The 17,236-nt window shown below is 39.0% G+C and overlaps 1 pseudogene; it reads left to right on the top strand.

Annotated features, from left to right (window-relative positions):
- The first annotated feature begins 10,979 nt into the window (after positions 1-10,979).
- LOC115942383 (large ribosomal subunit protein eL32 pseudogene) lies at positions 10,980-11,511 on the top strand (annotated as a pseudogene).
- The last annotated feature ends 5,725 nt before the right edge of the window (positions 11,512-17,236 follow it).

Genomic DNA, 17,236 nt, shown 5'->3' with positions numbered 1-17,236 from the left:
CCCCCCCCCCCCCCCCCCCGATAAGATGAACATAAGAAGTGTCTTCCCTCCTTGTTGACTTCTTTGGGATTGCCTATGCTCATTAGTCTGTTTCCCTTCTGGTCCACACCTTACCCCCAGCTTGCTTCTTCTTGCTTCTTTGCTGGTTATTTGTTGTACCCAACCACATAAACTCTTAGAGCAGAGTTTCTCAGTCTTGGCACTATGGGCATTTGGGGATGGACTGTTCCTTGTGGTGGCTCTCCTGGGCATTGTAGGATGTTTAGCAGTGTCCCTGGCCTCTACCCACTAGATGTGGGTAGCACCTACTCCTTCCCCCTTCAGTGACAAACAGAAAGGTCTTTACAAATTGCCAGATGTCTTCTGGGCAGCGAAATTGCACACATTTCAGAAGCTCTGCCTTAGAGCCATCCTTAGGTGAGTCGAGCTCTGACTTTAGAGGAGGGAGGAGAGGCTATGTGATTTCATTCTCACTCACAGAAAGCCTCAAGAAAAGAAGCCAGGTAAGATGAGTACCCTAGTTATCATTTTCCTATTTTCTCTAGTGGTTCTAGGGGTTGACTGAACTCAGTAAGGCAGTTCTAACTTGGGGTCTTTCAAGTTCTTGTAGTCAGTGGTGCCTGGGACTGGAATCATCTGAGGACTCATGCACTCACATGTCTGCCTCCAGCTGGGACTCTTCAGGCACTCTCTCCATCCTCTATGTGGTCTCTCCAGCAGAGTGACTTCAGGGTGGCCTGACTTCTTACATGGCATCTGGGGACTCTGAGGACACATGTTTCAAGAGAGAGGGAATAATTATTTTCTAAGGGTAGAAAATTTCTACCAATTTATGATTGTTTTCTTCTCCTTCTTCTCCTCTTTAAAAGTGCCTTAAAACGTGTGTGGTTTAACAAATAGTTGCAAAGCCAGTGCTCGAGAAATTGCCACTTGGTTAAAAAACCATGACCATAGCCCTGAATTCCCCTCAGTCATGATTCCTTTCCTCCCAAGAGAGGGGCCACTATTCTGACTTTCATAGTAATCATTCCCATGTATTCCTTTGTAGGCCTGTGTATGCATTCCTAAACAATATAGATTGGTTTTGTCTGCTTTTGTACTTTGTATCAATATTATGTGTTCATTTGTGACTCACTTTTTTTGCTCAGTGTTTGTAGAATATCTGTGTTGTTAAGTATCTTTATGGTTTAATTTTTCATCAGTGTATTGTATCCCAGTGTTGAAATCTGAGTCTATGCAGATATCACAATTTACTTATTTTTTTCTTGGTAGATGTTAGGCTCTTTCTGTTTTTTGACATTTACAAAATATTGCTGTGGAGATTCTTGTTCTTGTATTTTGCACCACGTAAGCATGCAGTATTTCTAGGATACATACTTAGGAATGGAATTAGTGGTTATAGAATATTTAAAAACTCATTTTGTCTAGAAAATGCCATAGTGTTTTCCAAGAGGTGGTATTAGTTTATATTCACACCAGCAGTGCAGTACCTGATCCCCACATCCTTCTCAACTCCTGTTATTTCAGGCTTTTCATGAATGAATATATAGTGTTATTTCACCATAGTTTTAAATGGTAGGATCAAGACTACTAATGAGGCTGAATTATTTTTCAAATGTTTATTGGCTGTTCGAGAATATTTGTTTATGAAATGCCCGTCAAGGTATTTCTGTGATTTTGATTTTGACTTCTGTGTCATTTTTCTATAACTTACTGAGAGAGGTGTGTATAAGTCTCCTTTAAGGCCATTATGAATTTATTTCTCCTTATGTAATTGTTTTTATTTTATGTATTTTGAGGCCATGTTATTAGGTGCATGAAAATTTAAAATTCTTGTGTCATTTTATGAAATTGACCTTTGTTTCATTGTGAAGTGACCTTGATTTCCAGTTATGCTTTTTGCTTTAAGGCCTCTTCTGTCTCGTTTAATATAATCACACATACTTTCTTTTGCTTTATATTTGCTGATATAGCTCTTTCATTTTTTTCCTTCCAACAGCTCTTTCCTTATATTTTAGATCTGTGTCATGTAAATATTGTATAGCATTTTTAAAAAATCGAATTTGACCAGTATTTAACTTTATTTAACATGGAGCATGTACTCCTTTTACATTGACTGTAATTGTTAGTATATTGGGCTTCATTGTACCATCTTCTTTCAGACTTTGTCATACATATTTTCTCTTTTCTCACCTCCAATTTATCTTCCTTCCTAATGACTTACCTTTTTTTTTCATTAAATTTTCTCTGTAGGGGCGCCTGGGTGGCTCAGTCGTTAAGAGTCTGCCTTCGGCTCAGGTCATGATCCTAGGATCCTGGGATGAGTCCCACATTGGGCTCCCTGCTCGGCAGGAAGCCTGCTTCTCCCTCTCCCACTCCCCCTGCTTGTGTTCCCTCTCTCGCTGTGTCTCTTTCTGTCAAATAAATAAATAAAAATCTTTAAAAAAAAAATTTTCTCTGTAGAATGTTAGTATTTAGGTACTCCCTCTTTTTTTACTGCTTACCCTAAAATTTACATTATGCATATTAACTTATTAAAAGCTGAACTTAAAAAGCAGCTCTCTTTAAGTAAAATACAGACCTTTAAGTAAAATAGACTATAGGTCTGAGATCCTAACTTCCCAGGGCAGCCTCCTCAGCAGTTCCCAGGAGTGTGATTGTGTGTGGAGGGCTTGGTGACTCGATCACTATATCACTAGAATGATTTCTCTCTTACTCCGAGAGTGTAATCCCCCACCCCCTTCTCAGTGCCCAGCTCAGGGTAGGAGACGATACAAAACTGCATAGGCTGGGAGGTTCTGGACTCACACCTTACTGCCTGGCCCTGGTGGCTCCCGTGGAGCGTGCACCTGTGTTCCTGGTCGTTACCTCCACAGCACTATCAGCTCTGTGCTCACGTGGTCTACTGCACTCACTAGTTAAGGCTTTCATTCAGGAGATTGGTCTGAAAGTTCCCCTGCTGTCTTTTTCAGATCTCAAATACTTTTAAGATTTTGTTTTTTTTATATTTTACCTGGCATCTTGCACTGTTTTCAGTGAGAGGGTTAATCCAAATAATCATACCCATTATTACCAGAAACTCTGTGATGGTCACTTTCTCAGCAATGATTTCTGAGTCTTTCATTGAGCTCATACTTGCTCCAGTGTTGCTTATTGATTCTTTATCCCAGTGAACAGTAACCTCATGGAGAATATGTTAAGATCCAGTATTTACAAGTATCTGTACTTACATATATGTAGGCATTTAATTAGTTTATTTACAAAACATGAAATGCCATCATAATAACTAGAGCCCATATTATGATAGGAAAGGTACCATTGCAACTCATGGGCTTCATAAAAAAAAAATACTTTCTAATGCTATAACCCATGGGAAATCTTCTAATTATCTCTTCTTGAGCATGACTGGAATACATGAAATTGAAGATCCAGCACTGCAAGGAGCATAATATTGTTTGAAATATTAGCACAAATTGTGTTCAAGGCTGCTGATCAATACTTTAGTATATGGAAGTGATTACATGCATTTAATTCTTGATGAGCACAATTGCTTAACTCAGATTCTTTCCAGAGTTTAGACCACTTAGTTCCTCAGAGTTGGAAATCAATAGTGTGGCCTACAGAGTAGTCAGAAATACACAATGATTTGGATTGTATAAAGAATTTGTTCCCATTCATGGTGGTTTCAAAAAAATGTTACTAATAGCAAAGGGAAAAATAAAGGTGATTCTTTATTAGAAAATTCTGGCAATAATATAGTTAAGTCACCTAAAATATATTTCAGTTTCTTTAACTAAAAAACTAAGCTAAGTCATAATCCCCCCCCCCCTTTTTTTAAAAATGAAATCCTGCCCTTTTGTAAAGTTTTAAGCTAAAGCCTTGGAGGCTTATAAATATTGAGTAATTTACCTTTAATTAAACCAGATTTTTTAATTAAGAGTTGGTGAGGATGTAGAGCGTGGGAATGTAAATTGGTACAGATATTTTGGAAAACAGGTAGTAGCTATTGAAGCTGAATATAGTATATACCATGAGTCAGCAATTTCACCTCTAAATATACATTCAATAGAAATGTGAGCATATGTTCACTAAAATACATATAGAAGGATGCTCGTAACTCCAAACAGGAAACTATCCAAATGTCCATCATCAACAGTCTGATAGATAAATTATGGTTTAGTCCCATGATGGAGTACTATGTAGCAAAGAAAATGATTTATAGTTATAATTAAGAACATGGATAAATCTCACAACGTTAATAATGAGACAAAGATGGCAAATACAAAATATCATAGTACAGTTGCATTAAATTTAAAAACAGGTTTGTCTATTACAAGTTAGGATAGTGGTTATTCCTGGGGCAGGTGGTGACTGGAAGGAACTACAAGGGGTTTTTGTAATGTCTGGTAAAGTCTCGTTTTGATCCAGGTGCTAGTTAACATGAGTCTGTTCATCTTGTGAAAGTTAACTGAGACATAAGCCTAGGATTAGTATACCTTTATGTATGTTTTATTGAATTAAAAAGGTTACATAAATATAAAAATATTTTTCATAGATAAAAAGTATTTAGAGCTTGGCAAATATAAGCATTTTTTTGTTTTTTTGCAAAGTAACTAATATGAATTAGCATATCTATTAATCACTGGTATGGACTTGTATTCTGTATTAGTTTCCTATCGCTTCTGTAACAAATTATCAAAACTTAAGTGGCTTAAAACAACACAGATTTATTATGTTAGGGTTTTGTAGGTCTGAAGTACAAAACGGGTCTATAAGGTTAAAATCAAGATGTCAGCATACCTGTGTTCCTTTTGGAAGCAGTAAGGGAAAATTCTTTTTCCTTGCCTTTTCCGGCCTCCAGGGGCTGCCTCTATTCCTTGGCTTATGGCTCCTTCTTCCATCTTCAAGGATGGCAGTGTAGCACTCTCTCTGACCTCTGCATTTTTTTTTTTTTTTTCCTAGACAGAATCTTAAGCAGGCTCTAGGCCTGGTGCAGAGCCTGACGCGGGGCTCGATCTCCAGCCCTGAGATCATGACCTGAGCCGAAACCAAGAGTCAGACACTTAACCCGACTGAGCCACCCAGGCGCCCCACTGGCCATTGCTTTTGTCGACACATCTCTTTCTCTGACTCTGACCCTCCTTTCTCCCTCTTCTAAGGAGATCTTGTTATTACATTCAGCCCACCTGTCTGATCCAGGATAAAGACCTCAAGATCCTTGATGTAATCATGTCTACAAAATCATTTCTGCTGTGTAGGACCAGGAATGATCAGGTTTCAGGGATAAGGATGGTGGACATCTTTCTGTCTGCCATCATTCAGTGTACCACAGATTCCTGTTTTTATCAATGGCTTCATTACTAAAATTACTTTGGCGCTCAAATTATACCAGAGTTGGCCAGTGTAAAGCCTTTCAAGTTGGCTGCTGTGTCCTTGTGACATACCCCATCGTTTTTTGAGTGATTTTTTTTTAAAACTTTCTGGCACAAGATCTTCTTGCTTCAGCTTCTAGCTTCCCTGCCCTGGCCCAGTCATTTCCCAGTCAGTTCTCTGAGGAGCCCTGGCTCCTTTTCATGGGAGGTGTCATTAGTTAGTTAGGGCCCTAAGTGTGCTCCTCCTTTCTAGGATGTCTTAGCTTCTAGGAAAGGCATACATAGAGCTAGGAAATGGATACATGTATGTACACATATGAATACACATGACACTCATGCATGCTTGCATATACTTGTATGTACACACATACACATATGTATTTTGAAATCATGAGTTCACAGTAATACCTTCAAATCCAGTCCTTGTCCACATGGTTCTTTCTTGCCTTCCCCCATTTCATATTTGTGTGTCCCTTCTTCCTTTGTAAAAATTCTGGCTTCCAACAACATCACATTCTCTCATTTGCTTAATTGTATAATGCATCTGAAATTATTACAGAATTGCTTTACCCTCAACAATACAAAAACAAACCTAATGAAATCAGGGAATCAGGGAGGGAATTCCTACCTCTCCTCTGCCTCCCAGATGTCACCCAAGCAAGACTCGGGCTGTATACTCAATGCTGTGTTCATAAGGTACTGGGATTGGTTCCTTTCCTCCCCTTGTAGTGTGGTTATCATGCTCATCTGAAATGCAGCTGATTTGTTTTCAGTTTGCTTTCAATTGTAGGTTTTCTTTTCCCCTTCCTATGCTTTTTGATTTTATTTTTTGAATATGTATAAGATTAACATGCTTCCAAAAGCCAAAGCTATAGAAAAAGATGTATTCAGAACAGTGTCATTTCCTTCCCCTGGGCATATATCCCTTTTGCCTTCCCTACTCTTACAGGTAGCTGGCTTCATTGTTTTCTGGTTTCTCCTTCAGTGTTTCTTTTTTGTGAAGAGAACAGATGTCTTATTTCTGCTTCTTTCTTATATAAAAGATAACATATATATTCTTTTGCACTTTACTTTTTCATTTCATAATGGATGTTGGAAATTACTCCATTTCAGTTCATAGAGCTCTTCCTGTTTCTTCATTGGATCTGTGTAGTACTCCACGTGTGTATGTGGGTCGTAGGTTATTCAACCCATCTCGTGTGTTGGGATGTTTAGGTAGTATATAATATTTTTCAGTTATAAACAAATAACCTCATGCGTATGCAGTTTCTTGTTGTTGGAGGTGTATCTTCAGGGCATATTTGCAGAGCAGTGATTGTGGGATCAAAGGATAAATGCCCAGGGTTTACTATTTTGCTTTCCTCCCAGTAGTATACGAGACTGCCTGTGTCTCCCAGTCCCGGTATTGCCAATAGCAAAGGCCAGTCTTCTGAAATATTGCCACTCTCTTGTGCCTTGGGAATTCCTTAACATCTGTTTAGGTATTTAATATTGTAAAGAAGATTTAAGGAAGTTGTGTCTAGTTTTCTTAGTTGTTTTCCTTAAAAGGGGTGTTCTGTATGACCCGCTTTGCCATTAGCAGAGGTAGAATTCATGTCTTAGGCATGTTTTCCCTGTATGTTCACTTACTTCGTGTGGAGGAAAGGGGACTGGCAGTTGGTGTGAACATGTTAATTACTGTGCTGTCAGGGGCACGAGATTTTCCAAGGTCTGCTGCAATGAAGGAAGTGGTGATTAATTTTCAAATGTAGGATAAGAATTTTAATTGAGTGCCTAGAATAGTAAACTTCACTTTTCAAATGATGTACTTTCCTTTATAAAATTAAAAAAAAAATAGGAAAAACACCCCTCTACAAAAATAACAGTATGAAGCATACTTTCGTCATAAATGATTATTTCAGAAATACACTTTCCATAGGTTAGATTGTTGCTTTTTTCTTGGTGAAAAGAAGAAAATTTGAATATGGTTACATGGTTATTTACAGTTTAAAACTGCTGAGCTGCATGTTCATCATTTCTTAAAATGGAAAATAAGTCTGTTAAATGATAAAGTATCACCTTGGCCATCACTGGCTTTAAGAACAAGTGAAGTAAGGTTTAGCCATGTGAGTGTTATTTACACATTTCAATGCCTTTGTGATTGTTTAGCTTAAGTGTCCCAGCGCTGTCAGTAGCATCCCTAAGCCACAGGTATTCATTTCTTTTGGGGCACTGAGGATCATTAGCAGCAACATGTGCATACATGCACACAGAGTGTTTGAATATGGGCTTTTGCCCAGTTTTGGAGCAAAGAAATAAAAAGTCCCTAGACTTGGGAATCTGCATTTTTTAAAAAAGTGAAATACAACTCTGTTTTTAGGACATGTCCTTAAATGACCTCCACCACAGACGAATGTCTGTTTAATAAGAAAGCAATGCTGCAAGCATTAATTAAATATTAAAATTCCTTGGATTGCTCTATACACCGGTGTATTATCTCTACAACTAAAATAAGTAACAAATGGGGAAATTTCATGATCGAAGTCATTAGTGCAGGAGAGCTTGATTAGAGTTGCAGTGGTATTTACTTAAATGGTGTATATGTTGTTTATAAATTCTGCGGAAGATTCGAGAAGAGGAGAGCACTGATGAACAAACCATCTAACTTCACAGCAGCAAAAGGTACTGTGACGGTACTGTATATTGTCTCTGATGGTTCAGTCTCTTGTTTTTAACAGGGAGACCCCGTACCAGTGAACAAAGCCAATTGAAGGTGTAGAACACTTTCTTTGTCATACACAGCATCTGATATTGTTCTCATGGTTTCCTCACTGTGACTTGAAAGTGATTTGGTAAAGAGGGTTTTTAGGTTTTCGCCCCTTTCCTCTCTTCTTTATTACTCTGCTGCATTGTTGCCATTTGGCATAGGATTGTCATGAAAGCATACCTTTATAATGTGACTTCTCAAAATGCAGATTGAGTTTTATCCTGAGTCAGACTGCATTCCCTATATATGATTTTAAAATCCAGAAGCATTTTGTAACATGATTAACAAGTAATCATTCTTTGTGTTGGTATGATACAGGATTTGAATTTCTCCGCTGCTAAGGGAACTTAGCTCCAGGTTTAGATAAAAATCAAGGGGTGTTATGTATAGAATTGTTGAATCGTTAAGTCATACATCTGACACTAATATAACACTGTATGTTAACTACACTGGAATTAAAATTACAAACTTAATAAAAAAAATCAGGTGTTAAGAAATGAAATAACACACGAATGCTGTTTAAAAGTATATTTGGAAGAGAGAATGGACAGAGATCTCTGGGAGGGGTGTGGGTCTCAGATTATGTGGAGGCGGACCTCCTCTTTGCATGTCGGGCAGTATGGTCTGCTGGAAGACTGAGAAAAGCTGTCACCTTGGAACATTTTCGTGGCTTTTTAATAACCATTAAACCATAGATGGGTCTGTATTGGACTTCTGCTTCCTTTGTAGGTAGGGATCTAGGAGCCGCCTCGAAGCCTGGATAGACAAGGGTGGGGATGGCAGGATAAGTAAAATTTGCGTAAATAATGAACAGGCATTGGGTGGGCTGAGTGAGAGAAGAAAAGAGGAAAAAAGGCAGGAACAAAGGGGGAGCCTAGAAGAGACAGGCAACAGGGCAGGATCCCCAGAGCTTGGGGTGGTGGAGGGGAGAAGCTTAGTAAAACAAAAAGGTGCAGGTGATTCAAACACAACCAAAAACCAGACGTTTAATATTTAATTGCAGATTGTCGGTGTTGATGTTATAAAATCTGCATCACCCTGAGCCCTCAGTGAAGTCCGGTGTACCTACTGACAACTTGTGAGATTTTAAATTCAGTCCTTAAAAAGGGACTATGTTCTGCATCTGTGTTCATATGGTACCATGAGGAAGGTGGAGATCAGGGAAGACCACCTGAATGATGACAAGCAGAGGCTGTGGATTCAGAGCTTGCTGTAGCAAAGAAGTCAGCACCATCACTTGCATTTGGCAGAGACTCAAAGGCGGGCAGAGGGTGTAAAAACTTTAGGGTAAAAAAAAAAAAATGGGAAGGCTGAAGGCATATCTTGGTTGGCATGGGGGAGCTGGAGGCATACTAATGAGAAATAGGGCCTCCTATGGGATTGGTTAGGGAAGCATATTTGACTTTCTCTGGCCAGTCTTGAGTTGGGGAAGGGAGTAAAGGGTGCAAAACACAGTGAAGCTGGCAGTCATCCACCATGCCCTGACCATCCTGAGCTGATTGCAGCAGGTGTGATTTGGCTTCCTGTGGAGGCTGTGGGGCAGGGTCCTAATTGTCACAGATAGTCTGACCACCGCTCATCTGTATAGTCAGCTTCTCTGAAGCAAACAGTAGGAGAAGGTGAGAAGCTAATAAAATACTAGAGTATGTAAAATCTTGGAGTCGGCAGTGAAGCATGGGAAAGTAAATAAACCACTGTACATTCCTCGAAATCTGGGAGAGGACTGGAGATTTCTTATAGCATTCAGGCCTGAGAGTTTTATTTAAAATTAAAGTTTGGGGTGACCTCAGCTGACACCTAGGATACAAAGTCAAATTAGGTTTTTCTTTCCTTTCTTTTTTAAAAGAAATTGCCATTGTGTAGAATGGCAATTTTATTTTATTTTTTTAAAGATTTTATTTATTTATTTGACAGAGAGACAGCAAGAGAGGGAACACAAGCAGGGGGAGTGGGAGAGGGAGAAGCAGGCTTCCCACTGAGCAGGGAGCGCAATGTGGGGCTCGATCCCAGGACCCTGGGATCATGACCTGAACTGAAGGCAGATGCTTAACCGACTGAGCCACTGAGGCACCCGAACAAATACCTTTTAGGTTTCAAAACATTTTTTTAATATCCTATTCATATTAATGGGATGAATTAATATGAATAGAGTTATAGCAGTGATGTAATGAGTGGACCCCAGAAAACTTTTAAGTTTTTGGTTTACTTACGTATTTATCACTCATATATTTATAGTAAAGTACCTTTTGTAAACCACCTCTTCAAAATAAAGCACCGAGAATACACTAGTGAGCTAGAATCAGACCCGGCTCTAAATAGGTTCAGTTTTGGTTAGGGGGAAGAGACCAGTGTGAAAAATTAAGATTGGACCACGCATGGTTTGAAGAATGCTGTATTGGTGGTTTGCATGGGGTATAGCCAAGATCCCTACTCAGTTTGACAGGGTCTGGAGAGGATTTTTAGAGATGATTTTATTCTTGAGCTAAATCTTGAAGACAGGTAGGCATTAACTCCTGAGTGGGTTCCCAGGTGAGGAGTGGGTGTTACCAGCAGAGAAGTGTGAAATAATTTCATGAGTCATTTTAAGGTTTCTCCCCGTATTATTTTGAGATACTTAGAGTAACTTACTTGAAAATACTTAATCATAGAGGTATAAAAGTACATGCATGAGTCGGTTTTAATGTCTGCCCCAGGAAAGGTTAGTTTGTATGTGAAGTATGCTATCATGAATACGCCCTCAATAGGTGGTTGGTTAGCATTTGAAAAGCTCTAATCAGAAGTTCACACCTGTCTTTATCTTGATGAAGCTTTTGTTAGAAGGATTCTCTGCTTTGGTGAAATGGGTCCATTTTTAAAGATGGACCCATGTGAGCTTCCTCAGCGCTGCCTGTGGAGGTGGCAGCTATCTGTTACTGGGCATCATGGCTGCCCTCAGACCTCTGGTGAAGCCCAAGATCGTCAGAAAGAGGACCAAGAAGTTCATCCGGCACCAGTCAGACCGCTATGTCAAAATTAAGCGCAACTGGCGGAAACCCAGAGGCATTGACAATAGGGTGCGCAGAAGATTCAAGGGCCAGATCTTGATACCCAACATTGGTTATGGGAGCAACAAGAAAACAAAGCACATGTTGCCAAGTGGCTTCCGGAAGTTCCTAGTCCACAACGTCAAGGAGCTTGAAGTGCTGCTGATGTGCCAAATCTTACTGTGCAGAGATTGCTCACAATGTCTCCTCCAAGAACCGCAAAGCTATTGTGGAAAGAGCAGCCCAGCTGGCAATCAGAGTCACCAATCCCAACGCCAGGCTGCACAGCGAAGAAAATGAATAGACAACTTGTTGTGCACGTCGTATTTGTGTTAATAAAACCATAAAACTACAAAAAAAAAAAAAAGATGGACCCATGTGGATTGGCTGGAAATAATGGGCAAGTGACCCACGCTTGGAAGGGTGCAAGAATCCAGTGAGCCCAGCAGGGTGGAGTTCTTGGCTTCGACTCTGGTTTGTTCCTGCGTTTTGTACATTGGAAGCCTTTGGCAGTCTGGTGAAGTCTGTGAACTCATTCTTGGAAAGATGTTTTTAAATGTATAAGGCAAAATAAATAAACTGCATAGGGATATATAGGAAACCGTTTGTCCTGAAATACAGATATCAAGATATTTTTTTTTTTAAGATTTTATTTATTTATTTGAGAGAGAGAGAATGAGAGACAGAGAGCACGAGAGGGAAGAGGGCAGAGGGAGAAGCAGACCCCCTGCCGAGCAGGGAGCCCGATGTGGGACTCGATCCCGGGACTCCAGGATCATGACCTGAGCCGAAGGCAGTTGCTTAACCAACTGAGCCACCCAGGCGCCCCAGATATCAAGATATTTTTAAAAAAGAAACTCGCCCTGCTGCTGGGACCAAGTTATCATCAATCCTGTGTTTCCAAGAGCCTTTTTCTGGGATGTTCCCCCACCCCGCCATGCTCTGCTGCCTCACTTTGAGCACCCTCGGAGCTGTGGTCTTTTATTTTACAGCAGTCCCCCTCTGTCCCTCTCTGCATGAGTGATCTTGTGACTCCAGGGATTTGGGGCCAGAGGCTAGAATTTTTGCTCAATTTGTCATCATGAGTCAACCTGCTCTCTCAATTTAGAGTTGCTTTCTCATCTCTGACTGCTATCTTGTAGGTTATATCTCCAGGTAATTGTTTTAAGGTTCATCTGAATGTTTTCAAAATAAATTACGAGTAAATTACTCTAAATATCTCAAAAAGGAAAAAAAAAAAAAAAGGCCCAAGTCGTCATATGGATGGATCTCTAGGTCTTTTTTTTTTTTCCCCCCAAATTTACCACTTCAATAATTATTAAGTGTACAGCTCTGTGGCATTAAGTACATTCATGTTGCTGAGCAACCACACTACCATCTCCAGAACTTCTTCATCCTCTCAAATAGAAATGCTGTACCCATTAAACAATAACCTCCCCACTCCCCCCTCCCCGCCAGCCCCTTGCAACCATCGATTCTATTTTCTGTTTCTTGACTGTTCCAGGAAACTCATGTAAGTGGAATCATACAATACTTGTCCTTTTGCATTTGGCTTATTTCACTTACAGTAATGTTCTTGAGGTTCATCCATGTCGTTGTATGTGTCAGAATCTCCTTCCTTTCTAAGGTTGAAAATACTCCATTGCACAGATATACTATGTTTTGTTTTTCCATTCATCCATAGATGGACATTTAATCCCCCAACCACTTCTCATACTTTAGTATGTTGTAGGGTTTTTTTCTGCTTCTTTTTCTGTTTTTCTATGAGTTTATATAGACATGAACATTATATTTTTCTATAAACAGGATCATGTTATTTGTTTTATTCTACAGCTTGCCCTTTTAAAGTTTAAATCTAACTCTAAGCAGTTATTTATTTCAAGGACAGCGGCAACAACAAAATACACCTTCCCCTCTGCAGGAAACTCTGGCTCACCCACACATCTCAATTTATGTAATGTTAGTTATTCTACATTTGTGTTCATTTCCCTTCTAGCCCTTAGTAGCTATTAAGTTTTGGTAGTGGTGGTGATAAAATCCCCGTACCTACATAAAGGGAGCTCACTGAAATCATTTATGTGTGTGTGTGTCTCTGTGTGTGTGTGTGTATTTATATATGTAGAAATGTTGAATTGTATCAGTTCTACAAATTTTTTTTCTTACATTTTGTTGAGAGGAGATACAGTAAGCCTTCTGATTTGTATGGGAATATATCAAAATGTTTTATTTTCTTAAATTTCTATTGTTAAATTTTCTTTGTATGTTCTGCTAAAATTCTACTCCAAGGACTAAGTAATATGTTTCTTTGCTCTATGCTCCAAAGTAACTTTTTAAAACTTTAACTTTCACTGTTCTTTTTTGCTCAAATCATTGTATGCTTAATTTTAAGTGAGCATTTTGCCAAAGGTATGTGGTCTTTTTCCTTGTTATGATTTGAAAACCAGTGATCTTTTCCTGAAAACCATTTATTATTTTGATTTATGAAGTCGTTGAATAGAATATAAATAAAATGGAGAAACTGTTTTTTTTTTTTTTTTTAAAGATTTTATTTATTTATTTGACAGAGAGAGAGAGCGAGAGCAGGAACACAAGCAGGGGGAGTGGGAGAGGGAGAAGCAGGCTTCCCGCCGAGCAGGGAGCCCGATGTGGGACTCGATCCCAGGACCCTGGGATCATGACCTGAGTCGAAGGCAGACGCTTAATGACTGAGCCACCCAGGTGCCCGAGAAACTGTTTTTTAATTTTTATCTCCCTTGCTTTGCTTGAATTGCTAAGCATCCAGACATTTTCAGTGTAATTTTATTTTTATTTTTCAGTTTGTGTCTTTATGGGTAGCTTTCATTTGATAATGTAATCAACTGTCATTTTTCAGCAAAAATATGAATTAAAGGTGAATAGTCATAATTTTCTGAATATTCTTGTACTTTTCATTTACATATTATAGCAAGCATTTTATTTCTTCATTACCATCCTCTACCTATTATTTCTTCTAAAGGATCATTCTTAATTGGAAGGATTAAATTTGTATCATCCTGGGATACATTTATAATTGCCTTCAGTCATTCAAAGGAAAATTATTAATTAAAAAATTAAATGATATTAAAATGAACTAGATTTTTTCTAAAACTGATGAAATATATTTTTAATACTGAAATTTACATTTAGTATGTATTTAAGATTATAGGTATTGTTTCAGGCTACATAGTATTATGTCGTCTAGATCTTTTTGCAAGGTGATTGCTTTCATGAAATATAATGATGAGAGATTTACCTATTCTATTTTTGAACTCTTGAAATCAGCTCTTCAGTGAGGATCTTTGAATGTGTCACATAGACGTGGAATTGCTAGGTTGTAGGGTGTGTTCATCTTCAGCTTTGGTTGGTGTCGTGAAATTCTTTATCCAAGTTGTTGTACCAATTTACTGATTTACTGTGGTATGTGAGTACCTATTTCACCCCAGTTTTGCAAATTCTGGTATTAATATGGTTTCTTAACTGGATATGTATAAATTGGTATCTCAGTGTTCTAATTTTCATTTCTCTGATCATTAGTGGGTTTGTGTAGTTCTCACGTTTGTTGGCTATTTGGGTATTCTCTTTTGTGAACCACTTGTTCCAGTTGTAGGGATTGTTCATCTTTTTCCCATTGATTTTTTTTTCTTGTATTCCACATATTAATCCATTGTCAGGTATGGAGATTGTAGAATTTTCTCCTAGCCAGTGGCTTTTCTTCTCATTTTGTTTATTGGGGACTCATCTGATACAAATGGTTTTTGTTTTTTTTTTTTAAATTTCAGTTTGTACTTTTTAGATGTTATTTAAGAAGTCCTCTCCTACTCTAATATCACAAAACTGTTCTCGCATATTTTCCTTTAAAAGCCTTTCTTTTTAACTGTTAGATCTTTAATCTTCTTGTAATAATTTTTTTTTTTTTTTAGTATTCTTTGGCATTTTTTTTTTTTACCAAATAGATAGCTAATTATACCTATACCCTTAAATGAATAGTCTATATGTTTTTGCACTGTTGATAATGCTCTCTCTGCCTCTTGCTGAGTTCCCACATGTGTCTATTTCTAGGCTGTCTATTATATTCCATAAATCTCTTTGTCTAGCCCTATGCTTGTACCACTTTATTTCCATTACAGTAAACCTGGAAACTTGGTAGGGTAAATCATCCCTGCCCACAATATCTTGAAAGTTCTCTGTTATTCTTGTTTCTGTCCTGTTGATGAAAATCAACCTCTGTGCTCCAGAGCCAAAATCCAGAGCAAAGGCAGAGTTGGTGTATAAAATAGGAAGACAGTTTATTACTTTGCCAGGTGAAGGAGTCTGCAGCAGGGTAATGCCTCCAAGACTGCAAGTCCTCCCGGGGTAAAAGGCTGAGGGGTTTTATAGGAAAATACAGGATCTGGGTGGTTCCAATAGGAATCTGATACACATCCTACCAGCTGTCTTCATCATGTCCTCAAGGTGGTCTCATGACTAGCAGTGGTACGGCCATTATTATTAAGTATACGTTGGGGTCTGCGAGATGTCAGTATCAATACTGAGTTCCTGGAACAAAGGATTCTACAGAAAACCAAGTGAGGGGAAGGAAGAGAGGCTTCAAGAATGAGGAAGAGGAAAATTTATTCAAAGTCAAGCCTTTTTTTTTGCTCAAACACTAGTGTGTCCCTCTTTTTTTTTTTTTACCTTTTTATTGTTATGTTAATCACCATACATTACATCATTAGTTTTTGTTTTTTTTTTTTTTAAAGATTTTATTTATTTATTTATTTGAGAGAGAGAGAGAATGAGAGACAGAGAGCATGAGAGGGAGGAGGGTCAGAGGGAGAAGCAGACTCCCCGCGGAGCAGGGAGCCCGATGCGGGACTCGATCCTGGGACTCCAGGATCATGACCTGAGCCGAAGGCAGTCGCTTAACCAACTGAGCCACCCAGGCGCCCCAATTACATCATTAGTTTTTGATGTAGTGTTCCATGATTCATTGTTTGTGCATAACACCCAGTGCTCCATGCAGCATGTGCCCTCTTTAATACCCATCACCAGGCTAACCCATCCTCCCACTCCCCTCCCCTCTAGAACCCTCAGTTTGTTTTTCAGAGTCCATCGTCTCTCATGGTTCGTCTCCCCCTCCGATTTCCCCCCCTTCATTCTTCCCCTCCTACTATCTTCTTCCTTTTTTTTTTTTTTCTTAACATATATTGCATTATTTGTTTGAGAGGTACAGGTCTGTGATTCAACAGTCTTGCACAATTCACAGCATTCTAGTGTGTCCCTCTTAATTGCCATCCATCTTTCTGTTTCTTTAGCAGTATCACTACTTTTTTTTTTTTTTTTTAAGATTTTATTTATTTATTGGACAGAGAGAGACACATAGCGAGAGAGGGAATACAAGCAGGGGGAGTGGGAGAGGGAGAAGCAGACTCCCCGCTGAGCAGGGAGCCCGATGTGGGGCTCCATCCCAGGACCCTGGGATCATGACCTGAGCTGAAGGCAGACGCTTAACAACTGAGCCGCCCAGGTGCCCCGCTACTTTCCAAATACAGTATGGAATCAATACGAGTTCATGAAAACCTCTTTGGAATATACATTGGAACTCTGGGTTAATCTGAGGAGAGTTGACCTCTCTGAATCTTCTCATCACTATGTGTTACCTTCATTTATTCCTTCTCAGATACAGAAATATGAGTTTCCTGACCTGTATCATTTTTCTTCTCTCTGAAGAGTTTTTTTTTTTTTAAGATTTTATTTTCAAGTAATCTCTACATGCAATGTGGGGCTTGAACTCACAATCCCAAGATCAAGAGTCGCATGCTTCTCTGACTGAGCCAGTTGGGTGCCCCGCTCTCTGAAGAACTTTTTAAAACATTTCTTGCAAGGCAGGTCTATTGGCACGTGAGAATATCTTTATTTCTCCTTTTACTTTTGAGGGATAATTTCACTCAGAATTCTAAGCTGGTGGCTTTTTTCTCTCAACTCTTTGAATATTTCACTCCAACATGACCTCTGATCAGGTAAAATGAACTGAGATAAACGAGTCATTAGTGTGAGATTGTACATGTATGTGGCTTGAAGCCAGGTTGTGTCCACTG

This window comes from Leptonychotes weddellii, chromosome 1, assembly GCF_054177405.1.
Source record: "Leptonychotes weddellii isolate Sample4059 chromosome 1, ASM5417740v2, whole genome shotgun sequence".
Lineage (NCBI taxonomy): Eukaryota > Metazoa > Chordata > Mammalia > Carnivora > Phocidae > Leptonychotes > Leptonychotes weddellii.
This window is presented reverse-complemented; position numbering and strand designations above follow the sequence as displayed.